Here is a 17,345-nt window from a genome sequence, read left to right as displayed (position 1 = left end):
CTGGATCATGTGACAGGGAGCCCAAATGCCTTGCTTCAGTGCCATCCAGAATTGTAGCTTCGCCTGCAGCATCCCAGAGACGGACTAACCAACTAATTATAGACTCATCTGGTCATCGAGTGTAATCCTTTCTTAAGCCTCGAAGGTCCTTCAGGGAAAAGGAATCAATAGTGGCTCCTGATCTTGTGCCAGCTGGTTGGGCATTTGATCTTGGGCCAGTTGGTCCGGCTTCCAATTGGGTGTCAGTTGGTTCAGCTTCTGATTTTATATCAGTTTGTCCAGCTTCTGATTGGGTGTCCTCGGGAGGCCTTGAGGGCCCTTCACCTTCATCATCATCATCCTCTACTGGTCGATCAGTCTTTCGTGCTCTCTTTGCCCCTGCGACTGCCAGTGTCTTAGACTCCCTGTCTGGTTTAGCTGTTGGCCTGGAGCCCAGGATATTAGCTGCAGCCTGAGTGACTGGGATGGTAATTAGTTTATCTCCCTGTTCCTTTTCTTCTATCTGCTGTCCTTCAGTATCTAGCAGAGTACGATAAACATATGCCAGGGCCCAGCTCACTGCAACAATCCTTTTCTCCTTAGTATTACCACGGCACTTCTCTTTCAAATACTTTGCCACCTCAGCTGGGTTCTGAATTTGTTCCGATGGGAAGTCCCAGACTATAGGATCAGAAAATTCCTTTAAAATTTTGCCCATATCTTCCCATTTCCCACTCCACTCAAGATTTCTCTTAGTTGGCTTTACCCCTAAATCAGGAGTCTCATTAGCCCCTTTGGAAATCTCAGCTTTCATTTTATATAAACTGCAGACAGTATAGAGAAAACTTCCTAAATTAAATGCCAGAAAGATGGTCTCTTTAACACTCGGGGGAAACTGAACATTTTCTAATAGAGATGTAAACACTTCAAAGGAGAAGAGGGAAGACAGAGGCTGAAAAAACTCTCCCCCTGCTTCTCCCCTAACAAACTGAATGCACAACCATAACACGAATTATACACTCCTGGAATAGATTCAAGCATCTTAACAGCCCTCCTATAAAACATCACAAGCAAGCCCAGCCCAATGAATATTCTGGTTAGTGCCCCACGGCCTCAAGAACTACGTATTAGGAGCAATACCAGAGCTATTTCTGGGTAAGGAAATAACCCTAGGTACCACAAAGGTATTAAGACCTCAAAAACCCCTGGGGACCAGAAATATTGGCAGGCTTTCACCCTGAATGACATTATAAATCCAGAAAAAACCATCCCAATATACCCACAAAACAACTAGAACCACCAATATTATTATTAGGGTTTTTTCCACTTTCTCTGGCCTTTTCCTGGCCAATGCACCTAGAAATGTCCTGGTTTGGACTAAATTAGGGGAGAACCTCTAAAAGGAGTCCCCTTAAACGAACCTCCACCACCCCTTCCCCCCCCAGCCCTGGGTTCGGGAAGGAAAATGCCTTGGAGGAAAAGTGGAAAAAAACAGTTTATTGACAATGAAAAAGAACACTCCCCAACACCAAAGAAAGAAAAACAAGTTACTGTGGGGGAGGGTGCACAGCTTCTTTCTGCAGCCGGGAGATTCTCTGACTTCTCAGGTCAAGTCAGGTCTGGAGTCGGTCCAAAATCTTTGGGGGGCGGGGGGCAGAAGGGGAAAAGAAAAGGAAAGAAAGAAAAGAAAAAAAAAAAAAAACAACAACAACAACAACAAAAAAAAAACAAACAAAAAAAAACCCACAAAAAAACAAACAGAAGCGGGAAAGCCAGCGGCAGGGGCAGGCAGCAGGCAGGCAGAGAGAGAGAGAGTGAAGCAGTAGCAAGCCAAGTGAGCAGCCGAGCCAGAGAGCAAAGCAGAAGCAGCAAGCCCGCAGCCGAGCCAGAGAGAGAGAGAGCGAAAAAAACCAAGCCAGCAGCAAAAGCAGCAGGCCCCGCCAGAGAGGGAGGGGGCAGCTGCCAGACACAACAATGTAGTCCAAGATATGGGATAGGGGACAGCGTCAAACCAGAACAACGTGTATATTATAATTACTGTTATGTGCCAATACCTATCACCTACACTAACAGGGTCATCTCTACTCTGACCCAATCCCCTTAAACTACTTTGTGCCACTGTCACATCAGAAGATGGAGGCCAGGGGAGAAGAAGAAGAAGCCAAGGGCACTGCCCTAATCCCTCCATCTTGTTCCCCATTCACCTCAATTCTAAGAACCCTAAAACTACAAATTTTCCACCCTGTTACACACTATAACACTGCCTGTCAAACCTTTGTGACTTGTAATTCTTCTCTCAGTGTTAGAAGCTTTTTTCCACGGACTGAAATCAAAGCCTGTGTCTCCCTGGGCTCTGTGCCAGGCAACCCCCCTTGGACAGACTCCAGACCCCCTGGCCAGACGCAGGACCCTCTTGCTCGAGTCCCGAACCTCTGCAGAGGTCTGTGGCCTCCCAAGGCGTCCAGAGGAATGGTCTGGACTCCAACAATTTGAAACCACTTTGTGAGGATTTTAAGCCCAATTCATTTAACTGAGACCAAACTTGATGGGGTTTAGAGTCGATTTTTGGCCCATCTGGACAAATTTAGGCGCATTTTGGTGACTTTAAGCGAAACGCGGTGGTTTTAAGACCGCTCGTCCCCTTGGCCCCGCCCCTTTCCCCTCACAGGCCCCGCCCTTCCCTTGGCCCCGCCCTCCCAGTCCGGGGGCGGGGCCGGCGGAGGAGGAGGAGGAGGGAGGAAGAGGCGCAGCGGCAGCAGGAGCGGGAGGAGAAGACGAGCGGAGGGAGAGGCGGCTCCAGCGCTCCCTGAAGCGGCGGCACCGGCGGGAGCATCGCCCCCATCCCGCAGGTGCCCGGGGAGGGGGAGCTCGCCCCGAATATCCCGGGGGGTCCCTGCGTCTGGGGATTTTTGGGGGGGATGTTTGGAGCTCGCGGGGCTCCAAAGCCGAGCCGCAGCTGCCCCTCGGGGGGACATCGGGGGTCCCCGGGAGGTGTTTTTGGGGTGTCCCGGTGTCGGCAGAGCCCCGTCGGGGGGCGGGGGGATGCAGGTCCCCCCTGGGTGGGGGTTGGGCTTCCCGGCCGGGCGCTCCAAGCTCTGCCGGGGCCACGTGGGGAGCGGCGGGGCCGGGGGGACACCGGGTTTGGGGAGCCCGGGAGAGCCGCGGCTTCCCTGAGCGGGACCCCAGAGAGAGGAGAGCCCCAGAGCCGCAAGGCGGGACCCCGAGAGGGGGAGAGCCCTGGGATTGCCGGGACCCCGTTGGGAGCCGGAGGGGCGGGATGGGCGGGAAAGGGGTTCGGGGGTCCCGGTGCCGGCAGTGGCTGCTCCCAGTACGCGCCCGGTCACTCCCAGTACGAGCCAAGTCACTCCCAGTACGAGCCCGGTCAATCCCAGTACGGGCCCGGTCACTCCCAGTATGAGCCCCGTCACTCCCAGTATGAGCCCCGTCACTCCCAGTAGGAGCCCAGTCACTCCCAGTATCCATAGGTGGCAGACAGAAGAGGGGTCCCTTTTCGGGTTCCTGGGACCCCCATCAGCCTGGGGAGGGCGGGCACCGAGCACACCGGGGATCTCCTTCCCCTTCCCTGAGGCCCGGAGGCAAATCCCATCCTGTCCTTGTCCTTCCTGCCCCAGACAAGGAGCCGAGCATGGAGAGCAGGGAGGACAAATCCCCGCGGCAGGAGCTCGTGGGAGAGGCCGTTTGGAGCGGCTCCACGGCACAGGAATGCACCGGGGAGGAGAAGGGCCGGAGATCCCTGAGGAGGAGGGGCTGCAAAGGCCCATGGCGAGGATGTGAGGGGGAAAGGGCCAGCGTGGGCCGGGAAGGCGGCCGGAGATGGAGCCAGAGCTCAGAGCGGGTGCTCCATGAGGAGCCTCGTGATGGGGAGAAGCCCCACAAGTGCCTGGAGTGTGGGAAGAGCATCAGATCACACAGTAATCTGATCCAGCACGAGAGAATCCACACTGGGGAACGGCCCTACGAGTGTTCCCAGTGTGGGAAGGGGTTTCTGGCCAGCACCCGCCTCCTTGTATATCAGCAGACACACTCAGAGGCCCTTCCACTGCCCTGAGTGTGGGAAGGGCTTCAGCTACAACTCCAACCTCACCAGGCACCGGCACATCCACACCAGGGAGAGGCCCCCGAGTGCCCCCAGTGTGGAAAGAGCTTCTCCAGGAGCTCTCACTTGACCAGACACCAACGGAGGCACCAGTAAGGGAAGCCCTGTGAGTGCCCCCAGAGTGCTAAGTGCTTCATGCTCTGCTCCAGCTCCATCCCCCACTGGAGGAGCCACACTGGGCAGAGCCCTGGTGACCCACATTCCCTGCAATCCATGTTGGGAAGACACCTGCTAGTTATCCTTTTCTTTTGCCCTTAATTTTTTTCTCACCTCCCACTCTTTCCACTCCAAAAGTCAAGAGGGATTGATCTGTCACCTCAAGACCACTCCAATTCCACTGAGAACAACTCAATCTTACCTCAAAAGGGCTCAATACAACCTCAAAATGGTTTGTTCCCACCTCAGATAAACTCAATCCTCTGCAAAACTTACTCATTTCCAGAACTGCCAGGGTGAGCTGGGGTTGGAAGGAGACATGGAGAAGTGAGATCTAAATTTGGAGCAGTGGGATGGGGATTCTGTGGTGCTGGGTGGATGGAATGTGGTTTGATAGTAAATAATACTTGAAAAATTCTTGATTCCTGTCCCACTCATTTCTAGCCAGTTGCACTTCTGTTCTCAGTGTCACCCTCTCAGCTGATTGTGTTTATGTCCTCCTTTCCCTCATGCCTCTCTCTGCCTGCTCTGTTTGTCTCTCAGTGTGTCCCTTGAGCCAGGGCAGCTCCCACCAAAGGCCCTGCCCTGACTGAATTCCCAGTGCAGGAGCTCCAACAAGCGTGGCTCAAGTTCTGGGGGCTGGCAGTGAAATGTCCCTGTAGGATCTTGCTGCCCTTGGCTTTGGGCCCCTTCTCCAGAGCTTTGCCTTCCAGGGCAGCAAGATAGATCTTCTCCTGTCTGGGAACTGGAATTGCAGAGCCTTGGAGTGTGTGCCATGCAGGACCCTCCAGACTCAGATCCTGTCAGTTTGGGTGGGTCTTGGGCGAGATGGGAAGGGGTTTTGTGGATTTTTGGGGCTATTTATGTTGCAGTGGGTGGTTTGGGGTGATCCTGGCCAGAAGCTGTTGGGTGGTTTGAGGGGTCTGGGAGTGGCTGTGGGGCTGGGAGGGGGTTTTGGGGCACTTGTGATCCCCCCAGACCCCCAAATCTGCCTGCAGACCACAACCCCCAAGATGCTGCCAGTGTTTTGGGGCTCCATGTTTGGGTTCATCCTCCTGGTGCTGCAGGAGAAGGTGAAACAGAGTCCCCAGGGGCTGTGTGTGTCCCCCCCAGAGCGTGTGTGACCTCCCCATCACGGTGTCACCCCCTTTTCCCTCCCCACAGGGCTCCTGCCCCAGCTCCTGCTGCCCCGGGAGGGAATTTGGGGAGGGGGCAGAGGGGATGCACAGCCCCCGCCGGGGGATGGCCCCAGCCCAGCCCCTTTGTTCAGCACCAAGCTGGGCTGGGGGCCACAGGAGGAAGAGGCCCAGGGGCAGCAGATCCTGCAGGTGGGACAGGGCTTGGGCTCAGGGCAAGGTCCTGCCCTGCACACCTGGCTCAGGTGTGACCCTGCCCCGGGAAGGGAGCGGGACATTCCCATCCCTACGGCTCAGGGCTGGGAGCAGCACTTGGAGCACAGACATGGAAATACTGGCAGCAGCTGGGACCACACTGAGGGGCTGAATTATCCCCCCCACACCTTCCCAGGCCACTCTGTGAGCTGGGAAATGCTCCTTCTGCCTCGGCCCTGGCCAGCAGCCCCTGGGCTCAGCTCCTCTGCAGCTCAGCACAAACACTGTCTGCTCCCACACTGCTGCTGCCCAGCCAGGTCCTGGGTTCTTTAGGAGCAGCCCTGGGAAGTGTTTTTGTTGCCTCAGCGGCACAACATCGCTGTTCTCACCCTTCCAAAGAAGGCTGTGTATCCCAAGTGCGGCCAGGATGAAACATTGCTGTGACTAAAGCCCCTCTCTTGGGGCCCTACAAACCGCGCTCCAAAAGGAGCCCCTGGAGCTCTCCTGGGCCAGCGCCCTCCCTGCGAGTGGGGCCTCTGCCAGCCGGGAACTCTCCCGTTTGCTGCCCTCGGGGGATCCCCGAACAACGACGGAGCCGGGGCCGAGCCCCCACTCCTCGAGGCTCAGCCCTTGGCCCGCTGGGGAGATGCCAAAGCATCCCCAGGGAGCATTTCCCTGCCCTGCAGGGGAATTTCTCACAGGCCCCTGGCGCTGGCTCTGTCTGTGGGCACACAGAGTGCCTGTGCCCCGGGAAATGCGGCAGAAATGTCGCTCTCTGAGGGATTTAGTGCCTTGGATTTCTGAGTCAGCCAGGCCTGGAAGTGAGGTCAAGTCACAGGATACAAGCCGAGTTAAAAGTCTTCTGGGTGTTGTTCTTTGGATAAGTTGTTCTGTTCAATACAAGTTATAAGCTAAGTTAAATACTGTTAAGGATTCCTTTTATCTTTGCCCTCGCTGTCATTTTGTCACTCACACACACACACAGGGACAGTTCTCGGTTCATTTCTGGTTTCATTGCCTGGATTTGGTTTGCTGGTGGTGTTGCTTTGTTTCCTTGCTGTGCCTGAAGTGCCCAGTCAGGAGGAGAGTGACTCTTGCCGAGGAACTTGGTGGTGCTGTCACTTAATATTAAATCTGGATTTTGCTGATCCCTTGCTGGGGATTTTTGAAGCGCTCTCAGCCCCTCGTTGGTAACAGGGCGAAGGAGCCCTGGCCCAGGCTCTGGCCCTGGGGGACACGGGGACGCTGCCGGGGGGTCCCTGTCCCCCTGTCCCGGCCCCCACGGCCCCGTGTCAGGCTCTGGGGTCGATCTCCTGGAACATCCTCTGGGGGAGGCTGTGGCACCAGGGCTGGGGGGACCCGGGGGGACAGGGGACCCCGCTGTGCACGAGCAGTGCTGGACATCTCTGGGGGAACTGTGAGGGGGGGCTGGGGTGGAGTGACCTCCCCAGTGACCTCACACAGCCCCGTGATGTCACACACACTTCCTGTGATGTCACCCAGCCCTCTCTGGTGTCATTGTGCCACCCTGTAATGTCACAGCACAGACTTTGACCTCACAGCCCTATTTCAGACAACTTACAGCTACACTGTGATGTCACAGCCAGCTCTGTGGTGTTGCAACCTTCACTGTGATATCACAGTTAGCACTGTTGTGTCACAACCCACTCTGTGATGTCACAACCCACTCTATGAGGTAACACATCCTTGTCTGAGACGTCACAGAACTGCTCTCTGATGTAACAGAGTTTCTGCCCATGATGACAGCGCCTGCACTGTGACCTCACAGGACACTTCATGGTGTCACAGCCTGCTCTATGATGTCACAACCCAGTCTGTGATGCCATACAGCCACATTGTGATGTCACAGACCACTCAGTGATGTCATACAGCCACACTGTGATGTCACAGACTGCTCTGTGAGGTCACAATCCACCCTCTGATGTCACAACCTGCTCTGTGATGTCATACAGCCACACTGTGATGTCACAGCCTGCTCTGTTCCCATTGTGTCACAACAGTCTCCTGTGCTCTAGGAGGCCCCAGTGTCAAACACAGGACATTTGTTTCCATGAGATTCCCCGGCGTTCCCACGGTCTCCTGGATTCCAGGAGGGCCCTCTCTGTAACAATTCAGACTTGGTTCCATGACAATCCCTTGCCCCACAGTGCTCTCCTGGCTGCCATGAGGCCCCCCTGTGTTTACAATGAGATTCCACGGTGTCACTGTGCTCACCTGTGATTCATGAGGCTGTGCTGGCTCACAATGGACACTGGCTTCCTCCAAGGCTGGAGATGTCCCAGTGACACCGCGTTTCCATGATGCTGCGCTTTGTCACAAGGGGGGCCTTGGTTCCCTCAGAATCCATTGCCCCACAGTGCTCTCCTGGCTGCCATGAGGCCTTTCCTTGGCACAGTGGAACCTTGCTTGCCCCAGTGGAGACCTGGCAGTGCCCCAGTGGCACACAGGTTCCATGAGGCCCCACCTGATCCAAGTAGAGCCTTGGATCCATGAGATTCCACTGGGTCACAATGTTCTCCTTGGTTTCCTGAGAACCTGATGTGTTGACAATTGGCCCTGGCTTCCTTGAGGTTCAGTTGAATCCCAGTGGTGTCCTTGGTTTCATAAAGCCCGGGTTTGTCTCAATGGGTCCTTGGTTTCAGGATATTCCATTGTGACACAATGATCTCCACCACTCCCTAAGGCTGCACCGTCAAACAGTGGACACTTGGTTCCATGAGACCCCTGCTCCCCTTTTTTCAGCCATCCCATGTCTCCCAGCCTCCAGACTTCCCATGTGCTTGACCCTGGGACACCCTGGAACACCTTGGACCCCCATTCCTGCCTTTCCCAGCCCCCAGCCCCACCTTTCTGCAAAACCAGAGACCCCTGAACTGCCCCTTCCTGAACATTCTGAATATCCCACCCTGTTACCGTGCTGTTTTGGGAAACCCTGGACTCCCCTTTCCTGGGCTCAAGGACCCCCTGGAACTCCCTTGTACCTCTCCAAGTCCCTGCCCCTCATTTCCCTGACCCTGAGACCCCCCTGACACCCCATTCCTGAGAACTGAGCTGCCCATAAAATCACCCAAATGAGCCTAAACCAGACACAAATGGGCCTAAAATCATCCAAGGGGATTTGAAATCCACCCTAAAGCCCACCAGATTTGGCCCAAAATCACCTAAAGACCCCTAAAATCTACCCTAAAAGGCTAGAAATCACTTCAAGGGATCTAAAACCCAGCCTATACCTGCCCAGTTTGGCTTAAAATCACCCAAATGAATCTAAAATCTCTGGACCAGGACTTAGACCAAGACCAGCATCAGAACCGACACCAGCACCAAGACTGAGACTGACACTGGAACCAAGACTGGCATCACACGGGCAAATGCACTGGGACCGAGACCGACACCAAAACCGGCATGAGAACTGGTACTGGGATCAGGACTGAGACAAAGACTGATACTGGATCTGGCACCAGGACCGGTTCAGAACCGGGACCAGCATTGGCACCAGGAGCGCTCCAGGACTGCGGCCAGAACCGAGGCCGGGAGCATTCCAGGACTGAGACCAAGACAGGCAGTGGAACCAGCACCGAGACTGGCATGGCTCCAGGACCGAGACTGGGAATGGCACTGGGAGTGCTCCAGGAACAAGACTGGCACTGGCTCCAGTACCGGGACCACTTGGAGACCGAAACTGAGACCAAGACTGAGACTGGAACTGAAAACAGACCTGGCACCAGCACCGAGACTGACAGCGCTCGGGACCAAGACTGAGACTGGAAACAGCATCAATCCAGGACAGAGGTTGATACCAGGACGAGAATGAGCATTGAGAGCACTCCGGGACTGCTCCTAGACTGAGACTGGGACCGGGACTGAGACTGGTGCTGGGAGTGCTCCGAGACTGTGATTGAGACCAGGGCCAGAACCGGGACACGGATCAGACCTGGAATTGCTCCAGGATTGCTCCAGGACAGCCCTGTTCGCCCCGGGCAGTTTTGGCTGCACCCCGTGAGGGGCTGATAGGAACCCTCGATTTAGGGAGGGCCTAAGACGGACTGGGAGGAACTGGGAGGGAGCCCGGGGCATGGCGGGACTGCCTCAGTTTGCACTGTTCCAGTGAAGCCATCCCCCACAGGATCCCAGTCTGTGTGATCCCAGTCTGGATGCTTCTGATCCAGATGGTCACGGTCTGTGCAGTCCCAGACCACAAGATCCCAGTCTGGATGGGCCTGCATGGCACACACTCCAAGGCTCTGGAACTGCAGTTCCCAGACAGGAAAGGATCTTCCGGCTCTGGAAGGCAAAGCTCTGGAGAAGGGGCCCAAAGCCAAGGGCAGCAAGATCCTACAGGGACATTTCACTGCCAGCCCCCAGAACTTGGGCCACGCTTGTTGGAGCTCCTGCACTGGGAATTCAGTCAGGGCAGGGCCTTTGGTGGGAGCTGCCCTGGCTCAAGGGACACACTGAGGGACAAACAGAGCAGGCAGAGAGAGGCACGAGGGAAAGGAGGACATAAACACAATCAGCTGAGAGGGTGACACTGAGAACAGAACTGCAACTGGCTGGAAATTAATGGGACAGGAATCAAGAACTCTCCAAGTTTTATTTACTATCAAAATACATCCCACCCAGCCAGCCCCACACAATCCCAATCTCACTGCTCCAAATTGTATCCCACTTCTCCCAATCTCCTTCCTACCCCATCTCACCCATGTGGCTATGGAATCAAGTAAGTTTGGCGTGGGACTGAGTTTTTCTTTGGTGGGAACAAGCCATTTTGAGGTTGTATTGAGCCCTTTTGGGTTAAGATTGAGTTGTTCTCAGTGGGATTGGAGTCGTTTTGGTGTTACAGTCTGATCCCTCTTGCCTTTTGGAGTGCCAAGAGAGGGAGAATGCTGCCCGATATCCCCCAAGCACATTGAAATCCTCCAGAATATGGCCCCAAATCCTAAATTCCCTCCAAAGTATCTGTGAAATGGTGTGATTTTACACATCGTTGATCAATTTCTTTCATTTCAACCCTGTTTTGGCTTTTTTTAAGGGATGAAGATGTTAGAAAAAATTAAGGCAAAACAAAAAGGATAACCAGCCAGGTCTTCCCAACATGGATCATAGGGCATGGGGATCACCAGAGCTCTGCCTGGCATGGCTCCTCCAGTGGGGGATAGAGCTGGAGCGGCACATGAAGCTTTTCCTGCACTGGGGGCACTCGCAAGGCTTCCCTTACCGGTGGCTCCGTTGGTGTCTGGTCAAGGCTGAGCTCCTGGAAAAGCTCTTCCCACACTGGGGACACTTGTAGGGCCTCTCCCCAGTGTGGATGCGCCGGTGGGTGATGAGGTGGGAATTATACATGAAACCCTTCCCGCAGTCAGGGCAACGGAAGGGCCTCTCCTCTGAGTGAATCCGCTGGTGCAGGAGGAGATGGGAGCTGGTGGGAAACTTCTTCCCACACTGGGAACACTTGTAGGGCCTCTCCCCGGTGTGCATCTTTTGGTGGACAATGAGGTTGCCTCCGTGCCTAAAGCTCTTCCCACATTCCCCACACTTGTACGGCCTTTCCCCAGTGTGGATGTTCTGGTGCTGGATCAGGTTGATTCTCTGGCTGAAGCTCTTCCCACATTCCCCACACTCGTAGGGCCGTTCCCCAGTGTGGGTCCTCTGGTGGCAGATCAGGTTGGAGCTCTGGCTGAAGCTCATCCCACATTCCTCACACCTGTGAGGCCTCTCCCCAGTGTGGATGCGGCAGTGCTTGTCGAGGGTGGAGTTCTGCTTGAAGCCTTTCCCACATTCGCTGCAGCGGAAAGGCCTCTCCTCTGTGTGCGTGCGCTGGTGCAGAAGGAGACTGGAGCTGGTCTGAAACCTCTTCCTGCATTTATCACACTCATAGGGCCTCTCCCCAGTGTGGATGCGCCGATGCCTCTTGAGCGTGGAGTTCTGCTTGAAGCTTTTCCCACAGTCGGGACAGTGGAAGGGCCTCTCATCTGTGTGTGTCTGCTGATGCCTAAGGAGATCTGAGCTGGTCTGAAACCTCTTCCTGCATTTATCACACTCGTAAGGCCTTTCTCCAGTGTGGATTCTCTGGTGGGCAGTAAGGGCAGAACTCTGCCTGAAGCTCTTCCCACATTCCTGACACTCATAGGGCCTGTCCCCAGTGTGGATCATCTGGTGCTTTATCAGTTCAGAGCTCGACTTGAAGGTTTTCCCACATTCCCCACACTCATAGGGCCTCTCCCCAGTGTGAATCATCTGGTGACAGATTAGGTGGGAGCTGCACTGAAACCTCTTCCCACATTCCCCACACTCGTAGGGTCGTTCCCCGGTGTGGATCCTTCGGTGCTGGCTCAGGGTGGAGCTGGTCTGAAACCTCTTCCCACATTCCCCACACTCGTAGGGTCGTTCCCCAGTGTGGATCCTCTGGTGGCAGATTAGGAGAGACCTCTGGCTGAAGCTCTTCCCACATTCCCCACACTTGTGGGGTCGTTCCCCAGTGTGAGACCTCTGGTGGCGGAGCAGGCTGGACCTCTGAAAGAAGCTCTTCCCACACTCCAGGCACTTGTGGGGCTTCTCCCCATCACGAGGCTCCTCATGGAGCACCCGCTCTGAGCTCTGGCTCCATCTCCGGCCGCCTTCCCGGCCCACGCTGGCCCTTTCCCCCTCACATCCTCGCCATGGGCCTTTGCAGCCCCTCCTCCTCAGGGATCTCCGGCCCTTCTCCTCCCCGGTGCATTCCTGCGCCGTGGAGCCGCTCCAAACGGCCTCTCCCACGAGCTCCTGCCGCGGGGATTTGTCCTCCCTGCTCTCCATGCTCGGCTCCTTGTCTGGGGCAGGAAGGACAAGGACAGGATGGGATTTCCCTCCGGGCCTCAGGGAAGGGGAAGGAGATCCCCGGTGTGCTCGGTGCCCGCCCTCCCCAGGCTGATGGGGGTCCCAGGAACCCGGAAAGATTCCCCCTCTTCTGAATCCCTACCTACGGATATTGGGAGTGACTGGGAATGCCCAGGAAACTGGTATCATACCGGGGGGGGGCCCGGGAAGCCCAACCCCCACCCAGGGGGGACCCGCATCCCCCCGCCCCCCGACGGGGCTCTGCCGACACCGGGACACCCCAAAAACACCTCCCGGGGACCCCCGATGTCCCCCCGAGGGGCAGCTGCGGCTCGGCTTTGGAGCCCCGCGAGCTCCAAACATCCCCCCCAAAAAACCCCAGACGCAGGGACCCCCCGGGATATTCGGGGCGAGCTCCCCCTCCCCGGGCACCTGCGGGATGGGGGCGATGCTCCCGCCGGTGCCGCCGCTTCAGGGAGCGCTGGAGCCGCCGCTCCCTCCGCTCGTCTTCTCCTCCCGCTCCTGCTGCCGCTGCGCCTCTTCCTCCCTCCTAAAAGGAGGTCCTAAAAGGGCCCAGTTTTGTCTAAAATCATTCAAACGGCCCTAAAATTGTCTAAAAGAGCCTAAAATCCACCCTTAACACCAATCAGGTTTGGCCTGAAATCACCCTAATGTTGTGAGTAAATCCCAAAAATAATTTGTTCCAAAAGTTATAAAAGTTATTGTGTTGGCCAAAATATTGTTAAGGTGAAGTTCTAATTACCTGTTGTTAATGACTGTTTTGTTAAAATCTCTTTTCGTTGGGTATCACCTCTGCTGCTTCCTGGAAAATGGCTCCTGGAACCATGAGGAGGAGGGTGGCATCAGAGCTTGTACACAAATAAGAAGACACTCTGCACAGTTCAGCAAAAGAAGCCCCTAAAATGGCAAGTCTCCACAGAATCAAAGGATGTAAATACCATCTGTGGGTGAGGAACTATAAATACAGTTGTCTCCCTAGACCTTTTTAACCTCTCGCCCTGATCAGTAGAGACGCTGGCTGGAACGAGGGCCGCAGACTTCAGATCTAGGACAGGCCTCCTGGTACTCCCACAAGGACGGAAGCCCGGGCTCTGCCCACGCACCAGTGGACAAAGCTGCACACCTCCTCTGTGCCACTCCTGGGAGCAGCAGCGGTGTGTGCGACCCCCATCCGAAGCTGATTCTAAAAAAGACATTAAAAAGGAGCAGATCTCCTGCCTTGTTTAATTCACTAAGAGGCCTACAATCCCCACAAAGTGGCCTAAAATCACCTAAAGGGCACTAAAACCCACCCTATAGCCACAATGTTTGGCCTAAAATCAGCCAATTGGGGATAAAATCATGCAAAGGGGTCTAAAACCAACGAAAGGGGCTAGAACTGCCCAAACTGGTTTAAACCCACAAAAAATGGCCCAAAATCCCCTTAAATCTCCTAAAAAGGGCGCAAAATCAACCCTGAAAATACTTGGTTTAGCTTAAAATCAATGAAACATACCTAAATGCACCCTAAAACCCAACAGATTTGGCTGAAAATCACGCAAAGGAACCTAAAATCTACCCTAAGCCTGCCCAGTTTGGCCTAAAATTACCCAAACAGGCCTAAAATCTCCAGGACCCTGACTGAGATCAGCACCAAAACTGACACCAACACCAAGACTGAGACCAACACCGGATCCAAGAGTAGCACCAAGAGTGGCACCGCTGCAGAACCGGGACTGGGACCAGAACCAACATCAGAACTGAGACTGGGACTGCACAGTCACCTGAACTGGGACTGAGACTGAGACCAAGACCGGCACCGGAACCAGCACCGAGACTGGCACCGCCCAGGGACTGGACTGAGAACGAGATTGGCACTGGGAGCACTCCGGGACCAGAGTGGCACCAGGACCGGCATTGGGACAGAGACTACGCTGAGACCGAGACCAGCAAAAAATGGCCCAAAAGTCATCAAAAACACCCATACAGAGACCAAAAAAGCCTGAAAAGTGACAGAAAATGGCCCAAAAATGACCAAAAACTGACTAGAAATGCCCCCAAAATTACAAAATATTGCTCAAATTGACACAAAAAAGCTCAAAAAAAAAATGACCAAAAATCACCTCAAATGTCCCAAAAATGACACAAAATTGTCCCAAATTACATAACATAAAAGGAAATGGCACAAAAGTGACCAAAAATGAACCAAGAGTAACAGAAAACACCCCATAGTGCTGCACAATGGGGGAGAGCTCAAAGTGACACAGAATTCTCAAAAATTAAAACCACCAAAAAATACATTAAAAAGCCAATTTACTTTAAAAAAAGCCCTGGAAAAAAGCCTCAAAATGGCTCAAAAAACAAAAAAAACCCCACAAAAACAACCCTGAAAATGCCTCCAAAAATTCCAATAATGTTTCCAAAATCTCCCAGACTACCAGAATTTTCCAAAGTCCAAAAAATTCCCTAAAAAAACCCAACAAACACCACCTAGGGGAAAAAAAAATCCAAACCCTTAAAATGCCCAGAAATATTTAAAAAATCCCCAAAACTCTCCCAAATTTCCCTAAAAAAAATCCCCCAACTCCTCAGATTTCTCGTAATTCCCAACATATTCCCCAAAGCCCCAAAATACCAACAGTAAATAGCATAAAAATGCAAAAACACCACTCCAAAAGATAATAAAAATACTTTAAAAATACCAAAAGAGTCCCACAAAATCCCCCCCAAAAATCCCAAAAATCTCCAGAAAGTCCTACAACACCCCAGAATTCCTGAAATCCTTGAAAATTACCAGAACTTCCTACACTTGCTCTCGATGAAGTGGTGCAGCAGGCAGGACTTGCTGGTGCCGGCGCTGCTAATCACCAAGACCTCGAAAAGGAAACATGGGGAAAAAACTCCCCTAACTTCCCATGTTTGGATCCAAAATTCCCAAACATTCCCTTTTGGGACCTCAAATTCCTGCATTTGGACCCAGAATCTCCTCTGAGTACCCCAAAACTCCCAAAAATCCCCTCTAGAGATCCCAAAATACCCATGCTTGGACCTAGAATTCCCCAAATTCCTGCATTTGGACCCAAAATTCCCAGCAGAGGTCCCGAAATTAAAAAAAAAAAAAAAAATCCGAACAGAAACCCAAAAATTGTCCCATTGGGGCCTTTAATTTCCAAGAATTCCCTATACAGAACCCAAAATTCCCAAAAATTCCCTTCAAGGATCCCAAAATTTCCCTATAGAGATCCCAAGACCCCCACCAAACCCTCTAGAGGCTCCCCAGACCCCTATAGAGCCCCTATAGACCCTCCTAACCCCTTTTACGGACCCCTCAGATCTTCTATGGACTCCCCCCTAAATCCCCAATAGAGACCTCCAGGCCCACCCAAATCCCCTATAGACCCCCCCCCAACCCCTTTTAGGAAGCCCCAAGCCCTTCCCAAACCCCTGCAGAGACCCTGAAGTCTCCTAAATGTACCATCGGACCCCTTTTAGGGACACCCAGGCCCTCCCAAAATCCCCTGCAGAGATCCCCAGATCCCCTATAGAGACTCCCAGGCCACCCTCAACCCTCTAGAGATCCCCTATATATCCCCTATAGTCCCCTCAGACCCCCGATGGAGACCCTCAGCCTCCCCAAAACCCCACACATGGTCCCACAGACACTCCCGCACCTCCCTGGACCCGCTATAGGCTCCCCTAGAAGCCTACAGACCCCATATAGACTCCCCCAACCTCCGAAAAGGCCACCTAGACACCACAAAAATCCCCAAAAGTGACCCCTACACCCTCGGACTTAAGGACGTCCCGACTTCCTTTACGGACCCCTATGGACCCTGTATACACGCCTCGCAGGCCCCCACAGAGTCCTCGTAGCGCCACAAAATTCCTGTTAGGGACGCCCAGAGCGCCCTAAATCCCCGTTGACCCCCTCAAACCAATTACAGACCACCCAGTAAATCCCCTAAAGAGACCCCCAGGTCCCCCCAGACCCCTACAGATCCCCATTGCCACACCGTACATCTCGGACATGCTGGAGCCGACTCGCGGGACCGGGAACAAAGATGGCGGCGCCCCGAAGAGCCACTTCTGGGCAATCTGCGCATGCGCCGGAGGGAACGCGGCAGGTGGGCGGGACACAGGAAAGAGGCGCGGCCAATGAAAGGGCAGGGAACGAACGGAATGAGGCGGGGCCCGAGAAAGGGCAGGAACTGTGAGGGAAAGGGGCGGGGTCAAGGGGACACACGGCCCTAAAAGGGCCCGGTTTGCCCTAAAACCATCCAAAATGGACCTAAAATTCTCACAAGGGGCCAAAAATCCACCCTAAAACCGATCACGTTTGGCTTTAAATCAGACAAATGAGATTAAAATCACCACAAAGTAGCTTAAAATAATACAAAGAGTCCTAAAAGCCATGCTAAATAAACATGGTTTGGCCTACAATCAGCCAAATGGGGTTAAAATAATCCAAAGGGGTCTAAACTCCAATCAAGATACCTAAAGTTTCCCAAACAGGTTTAAAACCCACACAATATGGCCTGGAATCACTCTTAAATCTTCCAAAGGGTGTAAAATCCACTCTGAAATACCTGGTTTGGCCTAAAATCACCCAAAGGGAACTAAAATCACCCAAAATAGCCTGAAAGGCACACAGAAGGACCTAAAATCACCATAAGAGGACTTTGTTTGACCTAAAACTACCCAAAGATGCCAAAATTCCACCCACCATATGCACAAAAAAACAACAACAACAAAAAATGGGCCTAAAATCTCCTACACACGCTAAAGATCCACCCATATGGGGCTAAAATCATTCAAATGGACTTAAAATCCACTGACAATTGCCCAGTTTCTCACAGAATCACCCAAATGAGCCTAAACCAGACACAAATGGGCCTAAAATCATCCAAGGGGATTTGAAATCCACCCTA

General features: G+C 53.6%; 2 pseudogenes; one reads left to right on the top strand and one right to left on the bottom strand.

The window, feature by feature from the left end:
• The first annotated feature begins 2,625 nt into the window (after window positions 1–2,625).
• The window catches only part of LOC136375099 (zinc finger protein 135-like), a 59,218-nt pseudogene continuing 44,498 nt past the window's right edge, over window positions 2,626–17,345 (top strand).
• LOC136375096 (zinc finger protein 420-like) lies at window positions 10,177–16,518 on the bottom strand (annotated as a pseudogene).

Source organism: Sylvia atricapilla, unplaced genomic scaffold, assembly GCF_009819655.1.
Source record: "Sylvia atricapilla isolate bSylAtr1 unplaced genomic scaffold, bSylAtr1.pri scaffold_90_arrow_ctg1, whole genome shotgun sequence".
Classification (NCBI taxonomy): Eukaryota; Metazoa; Chordata; class Aves; order Passeriformes; family Sylviidae; genus Sylvia; species Sylvia atricapilla.
The sequence above is the reverse complement of the archived record's forward strand: the minus strand, read 5'-3'. Positions and strand labels throughout refer to the sequence as shown.